Source organism: Triticum aestivum, chromosome 6B (assembly GCF_018294505.1).
Source record: "Triticum aestivum cultivar Chinese Spring chromosome 6B, IWGSC CS RefSeq v2.1, whole genome shotgun sequence".
In the NCBI taxonomy this organism is placed as follows: Eukaryota; Viridiplantae; Streptophyta; class Magnoliopsida; order Poales; family Poaceae; genus Triticum; species Triticum aestivum.
In genome coordinates this window covers 350,224,590-350,247,113 of record NC_057810.1, presented here as the reverse complement: position 1 = coordinate 350,247,113, position 22,524 = coordinate 350,224,590, and the positions used below count along the sequence as shown (strand labels likewise).

The window sequence follows — 22,524 nt, the reverse complement described above, 5'->3', positions numbered from 1 at the left end:
ACGTTATGTACGGCTTCGTTGGTTTCAACATAGCCCTACCCGTAGCGATCCACTGCTTCCATCCTGATTGTGTCGCCTGCGTGAAACTTTTGTATGCAAGTTCAGTGTGCTATGATGTACTATATGATTGTGTCAACTATATAAGTTTTTACTGAGCATCAGCAATGCATATGGCTGAAAAATATATTTACGAGGATCGACCGATGGGTGTCTCTCTCTCTATCTCTCTCTCTCTCTCTCACACACACATGCACGCACACACGCGCACACGCATAAGTGGGACCCATTGAATTATTTATTTGCTCGTGACAGCTTTTAATTAGGTTCCACTGTAATCTAACTTTTTTCTTAAGTTATTAACTGAGCTAGGTGACTTCAAAAAGTTGTACAGAAACCTTGTTTAGGCCTTTCCGGCGTCGCTGAATGTGGGCTGAGTAGCCATGTTAGGTTGTATTGTACTACACACGCCTTTTTTCAACATCAGTAATGCAACTGGGCCGACAGTTGTACACAATATCCGGGTCAACTTGTTATTCTTCGCCCCGCTGGGCTGCAAACTTTCCTAGGAGGTATGCATTAAGCTTAATAAAAAAATGGACTTTAAGAAATGATAAATGGGATGTAATTATAATAACTGGGCAGTAACTATGCACCAAAAGCGTAATTAGTTTAAAAAATATATTATATTTGGAATTTGGAATTTTAATTTTATTACTTGTTGCGCGCGCAATATTTCGTTGGATTTTAACCTAATACAACTTTATTTTGAAACTAGTAGAGTGGCCTGCACATACGCGCGGGCTAGTATGTAAGAAAGTTCTATTAAAATAAGTTAATATTTGGTAGTTCCATTGGTTGGTCATGTAGTTTTTTTTTATGGTAAGCGAAATCCACTTTCAGATATTGTGAGATTTCAAGAAGGCACGTTTGCATTGAAATTGTTCGGAAGCAACATATGGCCGCACAATCATATTTACATTGTGGATATAGTACTTCCTCTGGGTTTCTAAATATAAGACGTAAATGTCATATATTTCGAAATAGGGGGTATTTTTTAGATATATTAGTTTTTCTCGTTGATATTGAAATATACAACATATTTTATGCATGAATCACTTGCCTAATTTTTGGAAAAAATTTCATATATTCTATAGATAATTTTGCATTTTCTAGATGCGAACTAAAATTTCCTAGTTACTCAAATTTTCATACGGTACTTATTTGTCATTTTCATATGTTGACCGTTAGAAATTTCCTTTTCATATTTAATATATCAATTTGTTTTTTTGGAATGTCTTTTTAGTTGAGGAAATGTTTAACATATCAGTTGTTTTGTGGCCAAGTTTCATATGCACTAAATGTGAGTTCAACTATCAATGACACATACATGTTTTTTTTTCCTTCATATAATCATGTACTCCCTCGGTCTCATATTAAATGTCGCTCAAACGGATGTATCTTGCACTTTGATACGGCTAGATATTTCTATGTGATCAACATTAATATGGGACGGAGGGGGTATAATATGTTTGCATTGATTACTTCACACTGAATTTCAGCGAGAAATACTATATATTTTTGGCTATACACACAATTATACACTATACCTTTTTGGGCGGTGTACACTGCAATAATGATAGTTTTTTTGAGTAAATAATCATAAAAACTTAATAGTTGGATATTTTTTCGGCGGTTTCTATATCTTTCTGCTGGAAACTGAGTTGGGCTTTAGCCCAACACAAAGCCCAAACACTCGCGTTGTCGCGCAGATGCGGCTGTCACGCACACGTCAGTCTCTCCAGAAGTTCCGATCCCCTTTCTCCTCCACTTCTCTCCTTGTCACTCCAAAATTGTTGTCTACCGATGAACTCCATTACTGCCGCTAGTAATCGGCGTTGCCGATCTCACTCCCAAGCTCCCCTCGATTTCCTCTGTTAGTCTCATGCCGCCACCTTGCTTATCTTCCCTGCACGCACTCCCTGCAGTTCAGGTCGTTGGTGCGGCCATGGGTCTGGTCTAGGTACCGCGCGCCTCCTCGATCCCCCAGGCCCGCCAATAGTGAGGAGGCATAGCAGGGCTTGAGGAGCAGTTGCGTGAGGGAGTAGTTGATCAGTTGAGCTAGTCGAACTCGATGGTGGCGTTGCCGTCAGCGTGGATCGTCTCCCCTGCAGTGGGACGGAGGTAAGCGAGTGAAGCAGCATGGAGTTTGAGGTGCCCCCGTGCGTGATGTTGGAGCTCCAGCGTGCAAGGCACTTTTCAGCCTATGATGAATGCAGGTTTGTATCCACACCGGCTGGTTGCAAGGCCGCTAAGGATGTGGATAAGCCAATACAGTATAGTTCAAAGTACAAAGCAAATTAAGAACAGATTTTAGGTAATGTAGTCAGCATGGCCTAACAGGCGAAGTTTTAGGCAGATTTGGGTTTGTGCCTAGTAGTGCTTGGAATTGCCGAGGACGGACCATGAAGCGGTACCAGCTCCTCTCCTTTAGTTTAATTTTGCGATGCAGACCATACAGTTAGGTGTCCTGCCTGAGGACATTGGTTATGCATAGATTATTCCGTATGTTTGCTGCTATCAATGATTATTGCTTTTTTTGACAAAAATCACCTCTTTATTCACTCGCTACCAATGATTATTGGTGATGATAACTTGTTAGTCAAAATTCTGAATTTATTGAGGCCCCATCCACTTTTTCCTGCCATGCGACCAGTATCGGCAATGTTAGGCTCTGTACCCTACATACTATATCGATGATTTATGAATTGATACATATATTTGCAACTGGCTATTGTTTTAATATTTCTCAAAGATTAATTAAATTTAAATAACTTGCGTTCTTGTATAAAGTATAATGATGAGTGGACGTTGTCACTATAGGCTCGCATTATATAATAAGTGTTTTCATTAAATGTTCATGCATTTTTTCCAATGTTTCTCTAGAATAGTAGACTATATCCTTCCTGTCATATAGTGTGTAACATTCATGTTAGCATAGATAAGTCAATTTATTAAATTGAAGAGATTTTGCAGGAAACTAATTATCCGTGTACTTGTGCTTATGTAAAAGGCTGGCAACATCATACGAAAAGTGTGTATTTTAGTTCATTACTTGGAAAATTTATTTGTAGATTATGTACTTGACCACATCATCGTCATCGCTATCTTCATCATTTGATTATCCGCGGTCCATCTCTTTTTGTCTCTTGAGAATGTTACGTATAGATGTCCATGTTTATATCGTTCCAACCGATCTTCCTTCCTTCCTTTTTAATATGATATTTTGCATATAGTTTTTCGACCTTTTCTGTTGTCTTTCCATAGCTATTTCATAAGTTAAGTGAGTGGTTCTCTCAGTTGGTAGCACAGTCTGAAATAGTCATGCTTCTAGCTATACCTGCCAATCTTCATACGAGAAAATTGCACCACGTCGTTGCACTTACCGGTTGGCTCTATGAAGTTCAAAATTTTCATATCAGTACATTCATGTTCAAGCTTCTTAGTTCTGGATCATTTAAATATTAATATTGGTTGTTCTTGTTCATACTAAAATTCATCCCTATACTTTTTCGGATGGATGGGGTACAACTTACATATCTGGTGATATTTTTCTCTGTCCTCAATTTTGATTCTGTGCACCCTTTGTTACTTGTATACCCATTTGAGTGACAAGCTTTTTGGAATGGACGGAGTACAACTTACATATCTGGTGGTTTTTTTTCTCTGTCCTCAATTTTGAAGTTGTGCACCCGTTTGTTACTTATAGTCCTTGGTTGCCATCCCTCTATTGTACCCAATGCATTTGTGAACACAGGCAACATGTTATTTGAGGCCTTGACAATAGAAATATAAATATATATTAGTTAGTAAGTATAACTGGAAAAAATATGTATAGTTAGTTTTTTGTTCCAATCAAAACCTGAACACAAAAGTATTAACTTGAGGGAAATGTTAGTATGGAAAGGGAGCGGTTCTGGTCATGTTAATTAATCTAGGATGTACATATTAAAGTTCTTCTATTTTAGAAAAAACTCATCGATCAAGCATAGTTGATCCATTGCTTATAATGGTTAATGTTTAGTTCGTTTATCTAACAATAATAAATCATGAAAATTAATTGCTTTTGTGCATAAGATGGTAATGCCTACAGTAGGTGGAGCGGTCGCTGGAAGGGGCTAATTGCACAATCTTGGAGATCCAACGGAGACTGAGAGCAAACTTTGAACACAAAAGTAGGGCAAGGAATCAGTTCTGGTCAAGTTAATGAATCTAAATCTATAGATTTTGTTTTACTATTTTAGCATAATCTAACAATCAAGTCTCATTGATCTACCACGCATTGACCATAATGTAAAATAATCAATATTGTGCAGAAGATACCTGCTGGAGTCGTTGGTGTCGTTGGGTGGAGTCAATTGGACAATTGAGGATATCCAACAGAGATTTGGCGACATCCAAGGGGCGCCCATATGAAGGTGAACATGAAGTGAAACTTGGAAGCGCTTGCAAGTCTGACGGAATTGGAAATTCAGATTGGTTTCAGGTGTGCGTGATGGAATTATGTTCTAAAAATTGTGTTACATTACATGTGTGCGCCCATCCAGTCTCTGATCTAGCTTGCTGTTTGTACGTGAGTATTCGTATTCTAGAAGAAAAACTAATCAGCAAGAAACTTGCCATCGGGCATGTGCTAACAAAAGGAAAATTGAATAGGTTAGCTTGATCAATTCGGCGTCCACAACTTGGTGATTGCTTTCCGGCCAGATGCGCTGGATTACTATGGCTGGATGCTAATAATAATATATGTGTGTTAGTTACTATACTGTATTACTGTACAAAGTAATCAAGCAATCAACCTCTTGTACTTCCCGTGTGTCCGATCAGCTTCGTAGAGTTTGAGCTAGCCTGCATGGATCTCCGCTCCTTGGGAACGCACGGGAGAGGACGACTTTTTTTCTTTTCTTATGAACGCATGGGAGAGAGGATGGGTGGGTTTTTCTAGGGTATAAAGGGGTAGTCTCTTCGGTGGCATTGGTGGGTAATTTTTTTGTGAAATTATCATGATCTAATGGATGTCATTAATTTTGTATTAAAATTAACGGTTAGATGTTTCTAATTTTTGTGGGATTTTCTAGTTTAATTCTTTTTTCTGGTTATCTCGTCAAACACTTTTAATATATAATAGATTATATTTAACTTGACTAGAAATTTCGGATAAAAATATTTCGGATCCCATCAAAATGTGGGAATTTTTTTTGAATTCTGTTTTGAGCGGTTGTTTGAAATTATTAATCGTTGTCCTAGCTAGAAGTTGGGTTGTACTTTTAACAAACAGTAAATGGGTTGTAGTAAATTCCATTAGAATTAAAAAATGGGCTGTACATTCTTACAGATCGCAAATGGGCTATATGTTCTCTGCCAAATCCGAGCTGTGGGCCTACTAAGTTGACGCGTACCAAGCGCTTTGTCAACTTAGTCAATATAAACGATTCTAGCTGCAGTGATCGTACGATGTCCATCCAACGGCCGTAGTGCTTCTTCAACCTCTGGTCTTCTTACTCCAACCGCCCAAAGCAGCACTGGTCGGGCCGCGTGCTCCTGCCTCCCGTGGCCGGCTGTGATGCCGCGGAGGCCTCACCGCCCCGTACTACTCCTACCGCTGGCCAGGCCATCCCTTTACTCACCCACACCCCTTGTTATTCTGCGGCGATGACAGCCTCACACCGCAGCCAAACCAGTGAACCCTTGTACTCCTCTTCGCGCGGGCTTCCACTAATGCGTCTTCCCCGGCTCCGCGTTGTCCCCTTCCTAGGCCTCGCCGTCATCCACCGCCCTGGTGCTCTCGGCGCGGCATGGTCAACATGGTCAACGACCGACTTCCATCGGAAGAGTACTGTAGGTGGAGAGGCTGACAGCTGGGTCCAGGCGGCCGCAAGGAAGTGCCTCCTTATTACGCGCAAAATAATTATTCCTCCACCTGACAGCAGGGACCCACCGGACGGGCCACCTTATTTCACGAAAAAAATGTTTCCCCCCTGACTGCTGGGACCCAACGGACGGGCCACCATATTTCACGAAAAAAGTTCCCCCTGCTGTCAGCTCGGACCCAAGGGAAGTGCCTCCTTATTACACACAAAAAAATGAATACCCCCCTGCTAGCTGGGACCCACCATGGTGGGAGGCTGACTTGTGGGCCTACTAAGTTGACTGGGACGGGGGCCTTTGTCAACTTTAGTCAATATGAACGATTCTAGCTCCAGTGACCATACGATGTCCATCCAACGGCCATAGTGCTTCTTCAACCTCTGGTCTTCTTGCTCCAGCCGCCCAAAGCAGCGCCGGGCGTGCCACATGCTCCTGCCTCTCGTGGCCGACTGTCCTGCCGCGGAGGCCTCACCGCCCCCTACTATTCCCACCGCTGGCCAGGACCTGCGGCGACGGCAGCCTCACACAATAGCCGAACCAGTGAACCCTCATACTCCTCTCCGCGCTGGTATAGGATCGAAAATATGTCTAAAGGGGGGTGATTAGACTACTTGACCAAATAAAAACTTATCCTTTTCCCAATTTTAGTCTTTGGCAGATTTTAGCTATCTTAGCACAAGTCAAGCAATCTCAACACAATTCAAGCAAGCATGCAAAGAGTATATGAGCAGCGGAAAGTAAAGCATGCAACTTGCAAGAATGTAAAAGGAGGGGTTGGAGGATTCAAACGCAATTGGAGACACGGATATTTTTGTCGTGGTTCTGATAGGTGGTGCTATCGTACATCCACGTTGATGGAGACTTCAACCCACGAAGGGTAACGGTTGCGCGAGTCCACAGAGGGCGCCACCCATGAAGGGACCACGAAGAAGCAACCTTGTCTATCCCACCATGGCCGTCGCCCACAAAGGACTTGCCTCACTAGCAGTAGATCTTCACGAAGTAGGCGATCTCCTTGCCCTTACAAACTCCTTGGTTTAACTCCACAATCTTGTCGGAGGCTCCCAAGTGACACCTAGCCAATCTAGGAGACACCACTCTCCAAGAAGTAACAAATGGTGTGTTGATGATGAACTCCTTGCTCTTGTGCTTCAAATGATAGTCTCCCCAACACTCAACTCTCTCTCACAGGATTTGGATTTGGTGGAAAGAAGATTTGAGTGGAAATCAACTTGGGGAAGGCTAGAGATCAAGATTCATATGGTAGGAATGGAATATATTGGCCTCAACACATGAGTAGGTGGTTCTCTCTCAGAAACAGCAAGTTGGAAGTGTAGGTTCGTTCTGATGGCTCTCTCCACGAATGAAGAGGAGGTGGAGGGGTATATATAGCCTCCACACAAAATCTAACCGTTACACACAACTTGCCAAACTCGGTGGGACCGAATTGGTAAACTCGGTCGGACCGATTCAGCAAATCTAGTGACCGTTAGGATTTTCGGTGGGACCGACATGCAACTCGGTAGGACCGATATGGTTAGGGTTTAGGGCTTAACGTAATCTCGGTGAGACCGATTACACAAACTCGGTGGGACCGATTTTGGTAATAAGCTAACCAGAGAGTTGGTCAGGTAAACTCGGTGGGACCGGTTCGCTCATTTCGGTGGGACCGAAATGTTACGAAAAGGAAACAGGGAGTTTACATTGCAATCTCGGTGGGACCGATCGCTCATCTCGGTGTTACCGAAATGTTACGAAGGGAAACAGAGAGATTACAATCCCATCTCGGTGAGACCGAGATCCCTATCGGTGAGACCGATTTGCCTAGGGTTTGTGGCAGTGGCTATGACATCTGAACTCGGTGGCGCCGGATAGAAAGAATCGGTAGGGCCGAGTTTGACTTTTGGTTTAGGTCATATGTGGATGTGAGAAAGTAGTTGAGGGCTTTGGACCATATCACTAAGCACTATGGAGCAAGAAACTCATTAAGCAACACCTTATCCCTCCTTGATAGTATTGGCTTTTCCTATAGACTCAATGTGATCTTGGATCACTAAAATATAAAATGTAGAGTCTTGAGCTTTTGAGCTTGAGCCAATCCTTTTATCCTTAGCATTTTGAGGGGTCCACTTTTCTCATCCATGCCATGCCATTCATTGAGCTTTTCCTGAAATATTCATCTTGGAATGATGTTAGCTCAATGAGCTATCCGTTGTTAGGAATTACCAAAACCACCTAGGGATAGTTGCACTTTCAATCTCCCCTTTTTTGGTAATTGATGACAACATATAGATCAAAGCTTCGACAAATGATAATAAGAGTGAAAAACATTGTCGCTTTGAGAAGTATGTGATAAGCAAGAGCTCCCCCTAAATTTGTGCATAGTTTAAGATTTGCTTTGGACTGCAAATGCACAAAGAGTTAGGCTCATGGGTTACTCTTCCATGTCACATACATCTTGGTGGAGCGCTCAAAATGATAATAATTGAATACATGCACTCATCACCAAGCAAAGTGAATGATCATATAGAGATAAACGGGATAATGTCATCCAACAAGCATAAATGTAGCATATGATCAAACACATGATCATCCATGTATCACACAAACATGAAGTATCTCAAACAAGCAAATAAAGTTATACCACCAAAGCAAGAGAGAATAAAAAAAAGCAACACTCTCTCTCGAAGCCTATGATCTATACATTTTTCTCCCCCTTGGCAACAAGTTACCAAAAAGTTCATGGAAAATGCATAGCACTAAATCGTCTCTCAGGCTTGATCTTCAGGTGGTGGTGTAGAGATGGCTCCTTGGACGAAGACTTCAGTAGATGTGGATGGAGCTGGAGGTGTAGGTGCTGGAGCTGGTTGCACTGGAGCTGTAGGAGCTGTAGCTGGTGCAGATGAAGTGGCTCTGCTGTCTGTCACTGGCACTACAGCTGATCTCTGAGCTCTAGGCACTCTGGCAAATGTATCAGTGGTTGTCTTGCCCTTCCTCTCCTGCATATCATCCTGAAGCTGCTCAACAACAGACTGGATCTCAGTTACCTTCACATCCAAGTCATAGAACTTCTGCTCCATGATCCTCTCCAGGCTCTCCTGGTTTTGAGTCAAGGTGGCCAGCCCCTTCTCAATCCTCAGGGTGGATGCAATCAAGTAGCCTAGCTGATCTTGTTTGCTCTTCAAAAAGTACTGAGATGCCTCTTCCATTGTTGGCATCTTGGTAGCCTTCTCTGTCCTTGCCTTCTCCTTCTTTGCTTGAGCATGCACAAAAGATGGTTCATCTTCATCCATAACCACTTGGTTGTCCTCAAAGTCTGGATAGATAGGCATGTGATCCTTGTCCAACAAGTATGTGCCAGTGCCCATCTTGGAGTTAATCAGCTCCTGGATCTGTGGGGCATACCCACAACTTCTCTTTTAGTCAGCTGTTGTCCTCTTGATAGTCTCAACTATGAGGCTCATGACCTTGAACTTCAGTGGCACATCAAATAAGTGTAGAAAGTTTGTTGCATGGCCTCTGATCATGTTGTGATCACCTGACTTAGGCAAAAGAGTGTTCCTGAGGATCCAGTTGATGGTTGGTAGTCCTGACAGAAGGTAATGTACTGATCCAAAGTTATGTGTTTCAACTGCAGCATCTGGGATCTCCTTGTACATATGTGCCATAGTGTTGTGATCCATCTTCTTCTTGGCATAGATATCCAAGTCATCCTCTTTCTCCTTAGGTGCATTGATCAGATTAGCCCATTCTTCAATAGATGATTGGTACCTAGTACATTCAGACATCCATACTATCCTGCCATCTGGATAGAAGTGTGTTGTGGAGTAGAATTGCATTATGAGCTCATCATTCCACTTTGTGAGCTTCTGCCCAACAAAGTCTGCCACTCCACAAGCACTTAAACTGTCATACACACCAGGATAGTGTTCTTCATTCTCCTTCATGTAGGTCTAGTCCACCCACCTCATGTCACACACTATAGGCTTCTTGTCCAGCAACACTGTCTCATAAAAATCCTGATGTTCCTTAGTATGGAACATGTAGTCAACAACAGTCCTTCTCCTGGCTGCATAAGGATCAGACAACCTCCACTGTCTGAGGCCTGCATCCTTTCTCAGCTTCATGTTCTCAGCCACAGGATGAGCATCATTATGATCTGGAATTTTTGGCTTCAACTTTCTCAAGACATGCTCTTCATCATCTTCCTCTTCAGCAACAATTTCAGGCACTGGGGCCTTGTTCTTCTCAGTAGTAGATATGTTTCTGGTATTCCTCTTAGGTGCAATCTTGGGCTTGGAAGCAGCTTTGGGTGCTTCTTTGGGCTTTGATGATGCAGCCCCTGACCTGATAGCATCACCCATAAGCTTCTGAGCCTTGGGTGCTGGTGCAGCAACCTCTTCTTCTTCTTCTTTAGAGTCTCTCCTCATAGAGGGATTGCCAAGAACTTTGGCGGTAGTGGTTCTGACTCTCTTTTTCTTTTTGTCTTGGCCAACTGCTTCATCTTCTGACTCAATAGTAAACTTCATGGTTTCTCCAATGGCAACCTTCCTAGGTTTGGAAGTGGGTATCCTTCTTGCAGGTGCCTTCTTCTGCACTCCTGGCTTAGTGGTTACAACTGAGCCATACTCCTTTTTGAGCACTTTCTTCTTGGGAGTGGCCTCATCCTCAACTGCCACATAGTCTTCATCCTCAGATTCTGAGGTTTCCTTCTTTCTGGCCCTGGTGGCAGCTTTGGGTAAGTTGCTTGGGGTGCTCCTGCTACCATCATCAAAGGTGCTAGAGGGACTAGTGCCCTCACTCATTTGAACCTGCTCCTCTGACTTGTTCTGGCTATCACTTTGATCAGACATAGTGCAAACACTGACTGCAGACCCTGTGAATAGATATAGATGAGATAGAGTGGATGAGCATCACAAAATATAGAGGTTTTTGCAAAAGAATGAGTCAAAAACTTAGTTTTAGTTTTCCACAGAAAGAAGTTCGGATCTACCTATTTGTAAACTCGGTGATACCGAAGCAGCTTTTGGAACCTAAACTAGTGAACTCGGTCAGACCGAGTCACAGTTCGGTGGCACCGAGACTGCTAGGGTTTCACAAAGTCTTGAACTTGGTCACATTGATTTGCAATTCTCGGTCAGACCGAGAATCACTTGTGCAATGGCCTTAGCCGAATCGGTGGAACCGAGTTCTACAACCCGGTGGGTCCGAGATGGTTTCGGCGGAAACCTAACCCTAAATTTTCAATTCATCTCTAATCTACGGAGTGTTTTGACTAGACAGAATTATTTCAATCGTGGCAAGATTCATGGCGAACACAATGTGCTAGGAGTCAGACGGGGATAGCACAATGATCGAGTCCATACCCTAGTTCGGCGATGAACTCGCTACGGCGGCAATGGCGGGAATGATTTCCGTTGACGGCGGCGGAAACCAGCTACTTGAGGCGGCTGGCGACGAGGAGGACGATTCGGAGACCCTGGAGGCAGAGCGGGCTACGCGCGGGTGAAGGAGTTTGGAGAAAATTTCCAAATTTTTGCCCGTGGGTATATATAGCCCGACCCTGTCGGTGTGATCGAGTGGAACAACTCGGTGGCACCGAGATGCATAACTGCTGACAGTTACAGCAACTCGGTGTGACCGAAAAGTTCAAATCGGTTGCACAGAGATTGAAAACCTAGATCGACTTAGTGATCTCGGTACGACCGAAATGGAAGAATCGGTCAGACCGAAACGCACAAAGAAGTTTTGGAAGTTTACGTCTATGATGAATCGGGGACTCCGAGTGCTCCTCACACAGAGTGGTTCGAATCTGACTTGATCAAATTTTGTGATGTAGCATGAATAGAGTTTGAGACAAGAAAAGCATAGATAGCTAGAGAAGGTTCTTAGGCATTCTTGTCCATCCACTTGGCAAAAGAAAAAGATATCAATCAATCAAAACAACAAGTGGATGTCCTCGAATGAGTAAAATATGCAACCAACATGCTCACACAATAAAACGGCAAATGAAATATGTGGCAAAGCATGCACAACCAATTCTAGCATCTATCAAGCAATTGGCGATGACTAAGTCATCTATATATGAGTATATTGACTTAGGAGTCAAATGAGAACATTTGATCATAGGTCATACTCATCGTTTAAGCTCAAGTGGGGTTACCACTTTTACATAATGCATTGATGTGTTCACACCATTAGAGTTGCTTTGACTCAATTCTTAGAGTAAAGCTCCCCCTAGATGTGAGATCCCCCCTTAGAGGGATGAACTAACCTTGGGTTTTGTCGATGATGACTTCATGTAGGTGTTGAAGATGTGGGTGCTCAATGTTGATGTAGATCATTTGGAGCAATCCTTTGGAGTGAGTTGCACTTTCAATACCTACACGGGTTAGTCCCACAAGGAACAAACAAGGATATCCATAGACATAGAGTGATGCACACACAAGATGATGTCTATGAAAGCATTAGGTTACCTTGTCCCTTGTCTTATCAACAAGAGGGTTTGTGACTCCTTGAACTAGTGCAAGATGTGGAAGTTGATTGCACTTGTTATTGCCAAAGTGATATGAGTGGAATATGTTGGCGGAGTCACCCTCAAGAACTCTCTAGTTCTTCTTCTTCGGGATCCACATCATCTTGATGGGAATCTTTGGAGTTGTAGTTGTACTTGATGAAGTAGAGCTTGATGTAGTCTTGGGAACCCACTTGACCAAGGCCTTTGGAGCTTCTTCAAATGCATCAATCTCCTCTTGAAGCTTATCCTTGCCTTTTTGCTTGTGGTCTTGTGGTGGAAGATCATCTTGAGCTTGTGTCCCTTTGAAGGAAGTAGGATCATACTTCTCTTGTTGAGGAACAAACTTCATCTTGGGGTATTGATCTTCTTCCCTCTCAACTCCATTGGCATTGAACTTCCATTCAAAACCAACACCTTGGTTCTTCCGGTGCCTTCCTTGCTTCCGTAGAATTTCCTAAAATTGCTTACTCCCGGCAAGGCTTTTGTAAACACCTTTCTCTATGATTCCCTTCAATAACCTATTTTCTTGCTCAAGTGTAACTTGTCTAAGAGAATCATTAGTGGAATCAAGAGAACTACTAGAAGCAACAATATTGGATTTAGCATGATTATTATTACTACTAGAGGAAGAATCCTTCTTGTTCTTGTTAATAGACTTGACTTGAGGCATGTAAGTAGATAAGAGTAAACGCTTGGAAATGTAAGAAGAACTTTTCTTACAGAGATCATCATTGATTGCCTTTAAGAACTCATGCTCTTGCTCAAGGTTGAGCTTTTCAAAGCGTAACTTCTCATGAGTCCTTCAAAGTTCTCGATGATCTTCTAAGATAGTTTCAGGAGCTAACTTAAGAGTGTTTAGTTCTTTAGTTAGAAGCTCAATCTTCTCCTTATCATTGTCATTCGTTTTATCTTGATTAGCATGATTAATTGACATTTCATCATAGTATTCATCACTAGAGTTGTCAACAAGTAAATCATCATCACCTAACAGGTCATCTTCATCACTATTGAAATCAACATACTCGGGGTGTGTTACCTTTGGGGCTTTAGCCATGAAGCATCTTCCAAGTCCTTCATTTGGTGAATCAAATATGTCGTAGGAGTTGGTTGACACAAGTGCTAGACCGGCAACACCTTCATCTTGAGTATATTCGGAGTTGGAGTGATAGCTTCTCTCGGAGTGATTGTCGGAGTCGGAGCCGGATACCCATTCACCAACAAGAGCTTGATGTCCTCGTTTTGTGTAGCTCCTTGATGACTTGTCCTTCCTTTCCGAATCCTTGCTTCTCCGGGATGTTCTTCGTTCATAACGATCATCTCTACTCCTCCTCTCTCTTGGTGGTGATTCTTCTATTCTACTTCTTCTCTTGGGTGATTCTTCTCTTCTTTTGTAGGCTATCGTACACTCATTGGAATAGTGTCTGGGTCTCCCACAATTGTAGCAATTGCGCTCTCGACTAGAAGATCTTTTGTCATTGTAGGACCTTGACTTGGAGCTTCTCTCTTTGCTTCTATTCTTGTAGAACTTGTTGAAGTTCTTCACCATTAAGCTCAATTCTTCATTGAAGATTTGTTTCTCACTTGAAGATGTGGGGGCTTCACATGAGGCTTTGTAAGCACCACTTGACTTGTTGTGAAGTTCCTCCTTATCCTTGAGTGACATCTCATGAGCAACAATTCTTCTAATGACTTCCATTGGCTTGAGATCTTTGTAATTTGGCATCATTTGGATCAATGTGCACATGGTATCATATTTTCCATCCAAAGCTCTTAGGATCTTCTTGATGATGAATTTGTCGGTCATCTCTTCACTACCTAGGCTGGCAATCTCATTTGTGATAAGAGCAAGCCAAGAGTACATTTCAGCGACACCTTCACCATCCTTCATTTTGAACTTGTCAAGTTGACTTTGGAGCACATCCAACTTGGATTCCTTGACGGAGTCGGTACCTTCATGCATATCAATCAAGGTATCCCAAATTTCGTTTGCATTCTCAAGACGGTTGATTTTGTTGAATTCTTCGGGGCACAATCCGTTGAAGAGGATATCACAAGCTTGAGCGTTGTATTGCAGCATCTTCAACTCTTCCGTGCTAGCTTCACGGTTCGGTTCTCTCCCATCAAAGAATTCACCTTGCAAGCCAATACACACAATAGACCAAACGGCGGGGTTATGTCCAAGAATATGCATTTTCATCTTATGCTTCCAACTAGCAAAATTAGTACCATCAAAGTAAGGAGCTCTACGGTGATAATTTCCCTCGCTAGATGCCATACTCTCCTAGGTTGTGAAACCAAGGCTATGACCACCAAAAGCTATGGAAATCAAAGCAAATAGAAACCTGGCTCTGATACCACTTCTTGGATCGAAAGTATATCTAAAGGGGGGTGATTAGACTACTTGACCAAATAAAAACTTATCCTTTTCCCAATTTTAGTCTTTGGCAGATTTTAGCTATCTTAGCACAAGTCAAGCAATCTCAACACAATTCAAGCAAGCATGCAAAGAGTATATGAGCAGCGGAAAGTAAAGCATGCAACTTGCAAGATTGTAAAGGGAGGGGTTGGTGGATTCAAACGCAATGGGAGACACGAATGTTTTTGTCGTGGTTCTGATAGGTGGTGCTATCGTACATCCACGTTGATGGAGACTTCAACCCACGAAGGGTAATGGTTGCGCGAGTCCACGGAGGGCTCCACCCATGAAGGGACCACGAAGAAGCAACCTTTTCTATCCTACCATGGCCGTCACCCACGAAGGACTTGCCTCATTAGCGGTAGATCTTCGCGAAGTAGGCGATCTCCTTGCCCTTACAAACCCCTTGGTTCAACTCCACAATCTTGTCGGAGGCTCCCAAGTGACACCTAGCCAATCTAGGAGACACCACTCTCCAAGAAGTAACAGATGGTGTGTTGATGATGAACTCCTTGCTCTTGTGCTTCAAATGATAGTCTTCCCAACACTCAACTCTCTCTCACAGGATTTGGATTTGGTGGAAAGAAGATTTGAGTGGAAAGCAACTTGGGGAAGGCTAGAGATCAAGATTCATATGGTAGGAATGGAATATCTTGGCCTCAACACATGAGTAGGTGGTTCTCTCTCAGAAACAGCAAGTTGGAAGTGTAGGTTCGTTCTGATTGCTCTCTCCATGAATGAAGTGAAGGTGGAGGGGTATATATAGCCTCCACACAAAATCTAACCGTTATACACAACTTTCCAAACTTGGTGGGACCGAATTGGTAAACTCGGTCGGACCGATTCAGCAAATCTAGTGACCGTTAGAATTTTTGGTGGGACCGACATGCAACTCGGTAGGACCGATATGGTTAGGGTTTAGGGCTTAACGTAATCTCATGAGACCGATTACACAAATTCGGTGGGACCTATTTTGGTAATAAGCTAACCAGAGAGTTGGTTAGGTAAACTCGGTGGGACCGGTTCGCTCATTTCGGTGGGACCGAAATGTTACGAAAAGGAAACAGGGAGTTTACATTGCAATCTTGGTGGGACCGATCGCTCATCTTGGTGTTACCGAAACGTTACGAAGGGAAACAGAGAGATTACAATCCCATCTCGGTGAGACCGACATCCCTATCGGTGAGACCGATTTGCCTAGGGTTTGTGGCAGTGGCTATGACATCTAAACTCGGTGGCGCCGGATAGAAAGAATTGGTATGGCTGAGTTTGACTTTTGGTTTAGGTCATATGTGGATGTGAGAAAGTAGTTGAGGGCTTTGGACCATATCACTAAGCACTATGGAGCAAGAAGCTCATTAAGCAACACCTCATCCCTCCTTGATAGTATTGGCTTTTCCTATAGACTCAATGTGATCCTGGATCACTAAAATATAAAATGTAGAGTCTTGAGCTTGTGAGCTTGAGCCAATCCTTTTATCCTTAGCATTTTGAGGGGTCCACTTTTCTCATCCATGCCATGCCATTCATTGAGCTTTTCCTGAAATATTCATCTTGGAATGATGTTAGCTCAATGAGCTATATATTGTTAGGAATTACCAAAACCACCCAGGGATAGTTGCACTTTCAACGGGCTTCCACTTCCACGTCTTCCCTGGCTCCGAGTCGTCCTCTTCCTAGGCCTCACCGTCATCCACCGCCGAGGTGCTCTCGACGCGGCGTGGTCAACGTGGTCAAGGAACGACTTCCATCGGACGTGGACTATACGTGGAGCGGCTGACAGCTGGGTCCACGGCCGCAGCAAGGAAGTGCCTCCTTATTACACGCAAAATAATGATTCCTCCACCTGACAGCAGGGACCCATCAGACGGGCCACCGTATTTTGCGAAAAAAACGTTTGCCCCCTGACTGCTGGGACCCACCAGCTACACCTTCGCACACAAGGAAGTGTGTCCGGGCAAAAAAAAAACAAAACGATTCGCCCCTGACTTCTGGGACCCACCAGCTACATCTTCGCATGCAAGGAAGTGCGTCCGGAAAAAAAAATGATTCGCCCCCCTGACTGCTAGGACCCACCAGCTACATCTTCGCAGGCAAGGAAGTGCCTGACAGTCGGGACCCACCTGGTCGAAGCGTACGTAGCGTTGTCATTCTGGTCACAAATGTGTACGTACATACTGGTCGTTGTAGAGGCGCGCACGTGTCGTAGTAGAGGCGCGCACGTAGCATGTACACGTACGTACAGCGGCCAGGGTGCAACAAAGAAAATACGGCCACTTACGTACATACAGGCAGGGTCTCGAACGCCTACTCGCGCATACGTACGGCCAGGGCTCATGTACATGGCTGGGTCGGAACGGAGAAACAACATCGTCATCGTGTTCATGGGGAGCCAACCGGCTGGGACGGAACAGAATGTGTCGTCGTGTTCATCGGGAGGGCTTGGACGGAACATGCAAGTGAAACGAGGCCTGGCATACCGCAGAACGGAGGAAACGGCCTTATGTTCGACCGGCCATGTTTCTAAACGGGATCCTGTTCATCGGGAGGGGTCTGGCATACCGCAAAACGGAGGAAACGGACCTCCTACAGTCGAAACGGGGGTCCTGTTGATCGAGAGGGGTGTGGCATACCGCAAAACGGAGGAAACGAACCTCCTATAGTCGAAACGGGGGTCCTGTTGATCGGGAGGGGTGTGGCGTACCGCAAAATGGAGGAAACGGACCTCCTATGGTTGAAATGGGGGTCCTGTTGATCGGGAGGGGTGTGGCATACCGCAAAACGGACGAAACGGACTTGTGTTGGAGCGCTACGGTCGAAACGAGGGTCCTGTTCATTGGGAGGGGTGTGGCGTACCGCAAAACGGGACTCCACGGGATACTGTTCATCTCCACCGTCGACCTCCTCCAGCCTCCATGGGCTATCGTCGACCTCCTTCAGCCTCCACGAGCTCCTGTTCATCAAGCCTCCACCGCGCGCTACTCCACCGGCTACTGTTCAACCACCCCTCCACGGGCACCCCTCCACCGTCTACTGTTAGTCCAGCCCTGCACACCACGGGGTCCTGTTCATCCTGAGGCAACACCACCGTGCTCACTGTTCATCCAACCCCCCACCCCCCCGCAACGCTCACTGTTCATCCAGAGAGGCAACATCGATCGGCTTCAGTTAGCAGCAGTAGTGAAGCAATCGCTCGATTGGGTTCAGTTAACAGCCATCGATCGATCGCCCGGGTTCAGTAACGCGTGGCCTGCAGTGCAATCGCTCGGGTTTAGTTAGAGCCCAACGCCTTGCTCGGGTTCAGTTAGAGCCAACGCCTCGCACACACGCGCGTACGTGTACGAGAGAAACGCGCATCGCTCGGCCCCCGACCTCCCACCGTAACCGGGAACTCCCTGAAATTTTCCTCGCCCTCGCTTCTACCACGGTTTTTTCCATCATGGACGGCCCAAAGAATGTTATGCATCTGCGTCTCCGGCCTTCCTAGGATGAAAAGCCCATTTTCTGTCATGATTTTTTGTCATAGAAGTAGAAGCCCACCACATCTATGATGATATCGGGTTTTGTCACAATTATCGTCATAGAAATGTCATATGTATGACAGAAAAAATTCTTTTGGCCCAAAATGTCACGAATGTGTCTTTTTTTTTGTAGTGATGAGTCATGCCGCCGTGTGTTTTCTTGAATGGGCCCACCATGTCCAGCCCCCAGATGACAAAGGGCCAAGTGAGAGGGATGGTCTTGAGTGCAGAAGCCGGTAGATGTTGCTTGGAGCTGAATTTCTGGCACCCCTTGCAATGTTTGACCAAGTCCTTGGCGTCTTCCAAAGCAGTCAGCCAGAAGAAACCGTGGCAGAAAGCCTTGGCAACAAGCGATCTTGAGGCCGCGTGGTGGCCGCATTCGCCTTGGTGGATATCTTTGAGGATTGCCTTGCCTTTCTCTGGTTCCACGCATTGCTGGAAGACTCCAGTCACACTGCGCCTGACAAGCTCTCTGTTTACTATTGTGTAGGCTCCTTCCTGGCGCTGCACTTGCCGGGCCGAGATCTCATCAACCGGCAACTCTGTATTCACCAGAAAGTTGAGAATGGGCTGCACCCATGATGGAGTTGTGACTTCTTCTACTGTCAGTACGGCCACTGCAACTAGGGCAGTTGGGTTGAGAGGTGGTGGGTTGGGGTCGGCCACCACCTGCTGTGTTGTTGAAGTCCCTGGGCCGACTGCTGCAGTTGCCGCGCCGGGTTCTGAAGTCCCCGGGTCGGGTGCAGCTGCAGCAGTCCCCGAGCCGCCTGCCGAAGTCCCCGAACCGACTGCTGAGGTCCCCAAGTCGGATCCGCCTGTTCCGGGGGCAGCCGACACGAAGATAGAATCTGATTCCGGCGAAGGCTTGATAAACAGCTCGAGGAGGCCCAAAAGGGGGATGCCAGCTGGTATGGCTTGCTGAGTGGAGCCGATTTGCGCCATGCCATCTACTTGCTCGTTGTCGGCCCGTGGCACATGAAGGAACTCGCACCCTTCAAAATATCCGGTGAGTTGCTGGACGAGGAAGCGGTAGCTTGCCATGTTTGCATCCTTGGCGTCCCAGTTGCCAGACGACTGCTGGACCACCAAGTCTGAGTCGCCATAGCACAGGATCCGGCGGATGCTGAGTTCTTTGGCCAGTCGGAGCCCGTGTACGAGCGCCTCATACTCGACCATATTATTGGAGGTGGCGAAGTGGATTTGCAGTGTGTATCTGAGCTTGTCGCCTTTGGGAGAGGTAAGGACGATGCCGGCTCCCATACCGGTACGCATCTTGGAGCCATCAAAGTGCATCCACCAATGGGTGGAATCCGGCACTGGCTGCAGGTACTGGGTCTCGGTCCAGTCGACGAGGAAGTCGGCTTGTGCTTGGGACTTGATGGCGGTGCAAGGCTGGTAGAAGATGGTGTATGGAGCCAGCTTGATGGCCCATTTGGCCACCCGCCCTAATGCATCTCTGCTGCCCATGATCTCAGCAAGTGGGTGCAGTGCAAACAACCTTGATGGGGTGCTCTTGAAAGTATGGCTTGAGCTTCTTGGAGGCAAAGTACACGCCGTAGCACATCTTCTCGTAGTGGGGATAGTTTTGCTTTAAGGCTGACAGCACCTCGCTCAAATAGTACATAGGCCTCTGGACCGTCTGTGCCTTGCCGTCTTCTGGGCGCTGTACCACAATGACTGTGCTGACCACCCGGCTGGTTGCGGCAATGTAAAGGAGCATTTGCTCTTTGGCAGTAGGAGCCGCCAGGACAGGCGGCATGGTCAACATCTTCTTCAGCTGGAGAAAGGCCTCGTCCGCCTGGTTGTTCAACTCAAAGTGAGTGGTTTTCTTCATGAGCTAGTACAGGGGAAGAGCCTTCTCTCCCAGCCGACTGATGAAGTGCCTGAGAGATGCCAGGCACCCGGTGAACTTCTGGATGTCTCCCAGTCGGGTGGGTATCTCCTTCCTTTCGATGGCTTTGATCCTCATAGATTTGCAATCAATGCCGCGTATGCAAGGCTTTGTGAACTTATAGTAACACACGGTTCTAGCAGCAGTGGCCATTGGATGTCCATCCAACGGATGTCATGCTTCTTCTTCAATCTCGGATATTCTTGCTTCAGCCGCTCAAAAAATGATTCCTCCCTCTCACATCTGGGGCGCACTGTTTCGGAGGCTGACCTGTGGGCCTACTAAGTTGACGCGTACCAAGGGCTTTGTGAACTTAGTCAATATAAATGATTCTAGCTGTAGTGACCGTATGATGTCCATCCAACGGCCGTAGTTCTTCTTCAACCTCTGGTCTTCTTGCTCCAGCCGCCCAAAGCAGCGCCGGTCGTGCCATGTGCTCCTGCCTCTCATGGCCGGCTATGATGCCGCGGAGGCCTCACCGCCCCCAATTGCTCCCACAACTAGCTAGGCCATCCCTCTACTCACTCACACCCCCTATTATTCTGCGGAGACGGTAGCCTCACACCGCAGCCAAACTAGTGAACCCTCGTACTCCTCTCTGCGCGGGCTTCCACTGCCGCGTCTTCTCCGGCTCCGCGTCGTCCCCTTCGTAGTCCTCGCCGTCGTCCACCACCCTGGAGCTCTCGGCGTGGCGTGGTCTACGTGGTTAAGGAATCACTTCCATTGGAAGAGTACTGTATGTGGAGAGGCTGACAGCTGGCTCCACGGCAGCTGCAAGGAAGTGCCTCCTTATTACGCGGAAAATAATTATTCTTCCACTTGATAGCAGGGACCCACCGGACGGGTCACCGTTCACGAAAAAAAGTTTCCCCCCTAATTGCTGGGACCCACCAGCTACATCTTCGCATGCAAGGAAGTGCGTCCATATTACGGGCAAAAAAATGATTCGCCCCTAACTGCTGGGACCCACCAGCTACATCTTCGCACGCAAGAAAGTGCCTGACAGTCGGGACCCACCTGGTCGAAGCGCACGTAGCGTTGTCTTTCTGGTCGTGAACGTGTACGTACATACTCGTCGATCGGTCTGTCCACAGGCTGCAACGATGAACCGTGGCCATGCAAGGAAGGAAGGGCACATGTCGTAGTAGAGGCGTGCACGTGGTGTAGTAGAGGCGCGCACGTAGCATGTACATGTACGTACAGCGGTCAGGGTGCAAGAAAGTAAATACGGCCACGTACGTACATACGGGCGGGGTCTCGAACGCCTACTCGCGCATATGTACGGCCAGGGCTCATGTACATGGCTGGGTCGGAATGGAGAAACTGCGTCGTCGTCGTGTTCATGGGGAGACAACGGAATGCATCGTGTTCATTGGAAGGCAACGGAACGCATGCTATTCATCGGGAGCCAACCGACTTGGACGGAACAGCCGATGGAAACGAGGCCTGACGTACCGCAGAATGGAGGAAACGGCCTTGTGTTCGACCGGCCACGGTCGAAACGGGATCCTGTTCATCGGGAGGGGACTAGCGTACCACAAAACAGAGGAAACGAACTTCTGTTGGACCTCCTACGATCAAAACGGGGTCCTGTTGATCGGGAGGGGTGTGGTGTACCGCAAAACAGAGGAAACAAACTTGTGTTGGAGCGCTACGGTTGAAACAGGGTCCTATTCATCGGGAGGGGTGTGGCATACCACAAAACAGGACTCCACAGGATACTCTTCATCTCCATCGTCGACCTCCTCCAGCCTCCACGGGCTACTGTTCATCCACCATCGACATCCTCCACCATCCACCTGCGACTGTTCATCCACTGGCTCTTGTTCATCTAGCCTCCACCGCACGCTCCTCCACCAGCTACTGTTCAACTAGCCCTCTATACGGGGTCCTGTTCAACCAGCCCTCCACGGGCTATTGTTCATCCAGCCCTCCACCGGCTACTGTTTAACCACCCCTCCACCGGCTACTGTTCAACCTTCCCTCCACGGGGTCTTGTTCATCCAGCCCTCCACGGGGTCCTGTTCATCCACACCCAACCGGCTCGATCGATCGGAGTCCTGTTCATCCAGCGGCAACACCACGGGGTCCTGTTCATCCAACCCCCCCTAACAACGCTCACTGTTCATCAAGGGAAGGAGGCAGCAGGTTCCATCGGCTTCAGTTAGCAACAGTGGCGAATGAAGCAATCACTCGATTAGGTTCAGTTAACAGCCATCGATTGATCGCTCGGGTTTAGTAACGCGTAGCCTGC

At 46.2% G+C, this 22,524-nt stretch overlaps 1 long non-coding RNA gene across 1 annotated transcript; it reads left to right on the top strand.

The window, feature by feature from the left end:
* The first annotated feature begins 1,753 nt into the window (after window positions 1–1,753).
* LOC123137135 (uncharacterized) lies at window positions 1,754–4,820 on the top strand. The gene is made up of 2 exons (XR_006467772.1): window positions 1,754–4,232; window positions 4,374–4,820. It is a non-coding gene; the product is annotated as an uncharacterized lncRNA (long non-coding RNA).
* Window positions 4,821–22,524: the final 17,704 nt, after the last annotated feature.